General features: G+C 27.3%; 1 long non-coding RNA gene across 1 annotated transcript in view; it reads left to right on the forward strand.

Annotated features, from left to right (window-relative positions):
- The first annotated feature begins 4,701 nt into the window (after window positions 1–4,701).
- Window positions 4,702–5,933, forward strand: part of LOC136085072 (uncharacterized) — a 9,096-nt gene continuing 7,864 nt past the window's right edge. Inside the window, exon 1 of the long non-coding RNA XR_010641050.1 lies at window positions 4,702–5,438. This is a non-coding gene — a long non-coding RNA (uncharacterized LOC136085072). The remainder of the gene's footprint in view (window positions 5,439–5,933) is intronic.

Raw genomic sequence — 5,933 nt, forward strand, 5'->3', positions numbered from 1 at the left:
AGAAAAGATTTTTCGCCACTTTGATACAAAAAAAGTCCACCTGCTCAAGAATATCCTTTGACTCTAAAAGTCTTGGTTTAAACAACTACGGTACTTTTATATGGACATGAAAAATTTAGAACTTTTCACGTAAATATCTTTATCTGTGTGTAGTATCAGTGGCCTAGTTACCGCAAGGCCAGTATAAGCAAAACTTACGGTCCCACAAGCCGCAAGGTTTAGAAGCTCTGAGGTATATTTAAAGAGTTTTTTTTGTTTTTTTGTTTTAGAAAAGTTATCGCTCCAGAGAAACAGAAATTAGACACATTGGCCACGTATGTCTAATAACAAAATACACTTTGCTTGGCCGCTGTGTAATATACCTATATCCCGAGCTGTAGCGTAAAAACGATTTATAAGTAGATAAACAAATAAAAATTGAGGAGATTAGAGCCTGGAAACAAAAATGCCCTAAAACATTTACCATCCCTGCTCCAAATGTGAGGGGAACAAATTAGTAATTTTTATTATCTTTGTTTTCTTACACTAAGTTTACATCCTCGCCAAATGAAGAGATTGTTTCAATCTTTTTCTAAACATTCTTATGTGATAATGGAAGAACACACTTAAGTTTGGTACTTAAGTATGTTTTTGTTTATACCACAACATAGCATAATCTTAAAGAAAATTTAATATAAAATATTATAAAAACCATTTTGACCAAAATTATTGCGTTTACATAATTATATTAATATTACATCTCATAATTTACGTACGTAAATTTTGAGATGTAATATTGATGTAATTATTAAAGACATCATTGTGTTATTGGTTATTTGGTTATCCATAAAGTCTTCAAATAATTAAATGTGGTTTTTAACAACACATTAAAAAGTTTTTAGAAAACCTCATTTGTACATAAATATATAATAATATTATTAGTTAAAGAAGAGGCTATTGATTAATTAATTGTAATTGGTTTGTTGATAAAAGGAACCGTCGCATGTACAAATTGTAAAATTTTTTTACATTTTCCTAAACATTCTAATGTTATATAAACAAGAACATACTTGAGTTTGGCATTTAAGTATGTTTTATTTACCAAAAGTTTATTTATTAACCAAAATCATTGGTTTTTCGTAATCATAATATTACATCTCAGAGTTTACGAAAGTAGACTTCATTGTATTATTGGTTACCATAAAGTCTTTAAATGAGTTTAATATGGTTTTTAACAACACATTTAAAGACCTCATTTGTACGTAGCTATTAATAATACTAATAGTTACAGATGCTGTTGATTAAGTAATTTTAATAGGTTTGGTAATAAAAGAATACGCGCATTTTCAAATTATGAAACTTTTTTACATCGCTTTAAATGTATAATATTACCACGCAATACTTGTATTTAAATCCATTAAAGTTAAATCATGTATTTTGTTTAATTTATATTTTCATGGATAAAATTTTTTTAAACCATTTTATTTGCATGTTTAAAAAAAAAAATTATTCAAAATTTCTGTTATTTATTTAATATTTCTTCTGTTTTAGTATGTTATTTTAGAAAAAGATTCACTTTTTTCTAAAATAACATACCAAATCAGGAGAATTTGGTACTTCAGATATTACTATTTTTAATTTTTTAGATATATTTTCAAAAAATACAAAACTATAATTGTCAACTAAAATAAGGTTATTAAACTCAAACTCCAGAAAAACACATGATCATCAATTTTTAATGACAAGTTTTTAATGACTTTATTATGTACGGATGTTTAGAGGCTTGGCAATAGGACTATTTTTGTCTTCTTCTTTTCCCCGCCTTTCGTATATTTTACAAAAGAAAATTAATACAGTCGTCCCCCGGTTAACGAACCCCCCTGTTAGCGAACTTTCGGTTAACGAACCGAAAGTTTGCCCAAAATCCTCCCCCGGTTAACGAACCGGAACTCGGTTAACGAACCGGGACCGCCAAATGGCGTGCACACGCGCGTGAAGGTCGGGCGCGCCGTCCAGCATTTTCCCCTCAGTTTTGTGAGTGTCATGGAAGCCTGGGAGGTGAATGGTTGTGCTGGGTGTGCTTTTGTTGTTTCATTTTTTTCTTCTCTTGTTTCACTAATATTTTTGATGCATTTTTGTGCTTTTTTCTAGGTTTTTTTCCCACTTGCGATTTTTTCGATTTTTCGATTTTTCAAAATGTCGAACCCTGCGAAAAAAAGCAGAAAAGCTTTCACTCTTGAAGAGAAAAAGACAATCATTCAAAGAGTGCAAAAAGGTGAAAAGCAAAGTGACCTGGCTAAGGAGTTTGGTGTGAATAAATCAACCATTGGCACCATCATCAGCTCGAAGGAAAAAAACTTGGCTGCTGCTCAAACTGCTACAAAAGGATCCACAAAAATTGTCAGCAAAAAGCAAAGGCATTTTATTATTTTTTTATTTTACCTTCCCACGCCTATTCATTATATTTTATTCCACGCTAAAAAATTACATTGGAATATATAAATATTATAAATATCTTAATGAAATTTCTTTTAGCAAGGTTTTTTTCCCACTTGCGATTGAATTTTTTCCCCCATTATTTCGGCAAAATCCACCAATTAAAAATTTTTTAATGGCGGCCTATGGGAAAACGCGTTTCGGTTAACGAACTTTTCGGATAACAAACTAGTTCGTACTCCGAATTAAGTTCGTTAACCGGGGGACGACTGTAATTTGTAACTGCAAATTAAGAAAAATAAAAAAATATAAACATTAAAAATCCATCACAGTATTAAAGAATGTCTTTTTATAATAATAATAAAAAAAACCAATGACGAAATTATATTTGAAAAAAAAATTAATTTGATAACTATCAAATCCCATTTCAATCCCCTAAATAATTGGAGAGGTTGCTCAAAATTTATATGTTCATAGTTTTTGAACACTAAGAGATTATTGCATGATATTAGAGACTTGTTAATGAACTTTTAATGATTTTAAATATGTGATTGGAATCTGGTTGTTTAAATATTGTGATTTGCACTTTTGTTATTTTTTTTACTTTAAATTTTTTGAAAATTTAAAGTAAAAAAAGTAAAAAAAATAAACAGAAAAAAAAAGAATTTGATGTTATTTCATCTGTTTGATAAAATAACATCAATACAATTTTCTTCACAATCGACCATATAATTTTAAACTTGAAAGTGTGCTTTTTTGATCCATCCTACTAAATGCGCTATACTAAATAAATTAAAATAAGCGGTTTTTGCGGTTATAAAAAGTTATAAATTTTTTTTCAAGTTAAATACTTTTACATTTATACTTTTTTAACTTTAATTTTTTTACAATACATTCAATAATTTTTTTACTGTTAAATTTCATTTTTAAGTAAGTTTTTATAAAAATATTTATTGTTTTTATATTTGTTTTCGTTTTCAATATTTCTATTTTTGAGAAATTTGTCATAGAGTTTTTGTTTTTTTCTTGAACATTTTACTATAGTTTTGTTCATCCAAGGGTCAGTTAGTGCTTTTGTTTTTATTATTTCATAAGGAAACGTTTCATTTAATATATTTAAAGATTTATTGAAAAAGGCATTGTATGCTTCGTTAGTATTTTTACATAAATAGACTTCTTTCGATTTCTCTTCGTACAGTGTTTGCGAGAAGTTATTGTTATTTAACGTTGATAGATTGCGTTTTTTAAATTAATTGTTTTTGGACGAGTAGTCAAATTTATATCAAGGTTATTAATTTTAATGTAGATAGAAAAGTGGTCCCTTATGTCTGTTTTAAATATTCCTGTTTCAAATGACGTTTCTAAAAATTGGTTTAAAAGGATGTGTTCGCAGTTGCTGAACTTTTAGTTATCGTAGTTGGTTTATTAATGGGTATATATTATATTTAAAGTGGGTATATATTAGGGTTGTTCGCCGTAAACAAAAACTTACGAAAATTTCGCATTTTTATCTTCCGTATTTCAAGTTGTTATTGCGGAAGTTGTTCTTTCGCAAATTCACCTTCCGTAATGCGTTATACGAAAAAAATAAATAATAATTATTCCGTAATAGCTCTTTACGAAAAGAAACTTACGAAACAAATCATTTCGAAAGAATATTTGCGAAACAGTTCCTTACGGAAGGAGCGTTTCGGAATGTGCGCTTACGGAATAAACTCGAAAGTATTCATTTAACTGTTATACAAAAAAATATTATTATTTATTATTTAAATAAAATAATGTTGTTAAATGATTCTTCAATAGTTTTTACATATATATCTATATATCTATATATATATCTATATATATATATCTATATATATATATATATATATATATATATATATATATATATATATATATATATATATATATATATATATATATATATATATATATATATATATATATATATATTTATACACACACACTAAAAAAAAAAGTAGAAATTTCTACCTTAAGGTAGGATATGTGATATACCTTTAGTAAGGTATAATTTTCTACCTTTTAGGGTAGAAAATTATATTAAAAACAATTATTTGTCATACAATTTTCTAACTTAAAGGTATAATTTTCTATCTTATAAGGTAAAAAATTATACCTTACTAAGGGTATATCTCATATCCTACCTTAACTAAAAATTTCTACCTTTATTTTTTAGTGTGTATATATATATATATATATATATATATATATATATATATATATATATATATATATATATATATATATATATATATTGCGGCACAAGACGAGTAAGACGTATTCTTTTTTTGAGCATAACTTTATTTACAATAAAAATGGAAATAAATATTAAAAATATAGAAAAAATTATCACAAGCAAACTAGAAGAACAAAAAAGAAGTATACTAGCAGAAACGGAGAGATTACTCAAAGATCATGAAAAAAACTTCACTACAATAATAAGTTCGAATTTCAAAATAATAACAGCAAGGTTAGACAAAATGGACGCTGAAATAAACAATAACAAGTTAAATATCAGAAGAGTTAAAAATGAAGTTGACGAAATAAAAGTCAGCTTAAATTTCCAAGAAGAAAAAGCTAAGGATGAACTTATTCATATAAAAACAAAATATGATAATGAAATTTTGATGTTAAAAAAAAAATCTATTGACTTAGAGAATCGCTCGAGACGTAATAACTTACGTATCGATGGCATAAAAGAAAACCCTGAAGAAAACTGGAGTGATTGTGAGAAGGCTGTAAAAGACATCTTTAAAACAAAGCTAAATATATTAAGTGAAGTAGTTGTGGAACGAGCGCACCGAGTCGGTGCAGTTAAAGATAATAAAACACCAAGATCAATCGTTCTAAAGCTTTTGAATTATCATGATAAAATAAAATATTAAGCTCAGTAAATAAACTTAAAGGAACCGGTATTTATATTAATGAAGATTATGCAAAAGAAACGATGTTAGAAAGAAAGAAGCTTTGGGAAGAAGTTAAACGATTACGAAACGAAGGTAAATTTGCAGTTATTAAATTTGATAAAATTTATTGTAGAGATTTTAGAAAGTAAACGCGCGAAGTTTTATTAAGCGAAGCGCTATTTTAACGATTTTAATTAATGACTAACTTAACGATAGATTTTGAAAAATTACACTTTAATGTTTTCAATTCAGCAAATGTTTTACTTAATGATATTTCTGACGCTGATTTGCATTTTTTTAACGAAAACAATTTTAGTTCGTCCTTTTTTGAAATAAAAACTTTTAAAAGTGAACTAAAAACGTTAAAGAGTAATTTTACTGTAATACACATTAACATAAGAAGTATACCCAGCAAACATGTCAGCGTTGAATCAACGTTGAAAACCGGTCGCAGCGTAGAAAAAGCGTTGCAGTCACAAAAACAACGCGCTTTCAACGTTGAATCAATGTTTGTTTTTGTATACTAAATCGCGGTAAATTTAAACGTTGAATAAGCGTTGAAATTGCAACGTAATTTAGCTTCTCAAA

This window comes from Hydra vulgaris, chromosome 09, assembly GCF_038396675.1.
Source record: "Hydra vulgaris chromosome 09, alternate assembly HydraT2T_AEP".
NCBI classification, from domain to species: domain Eukaryota; kingdom Metazoa; phylum Cnidaria; class Hydrozoa; order Anthoathecata; family Hydridae; genus Hydra; species Hydra vulgaris.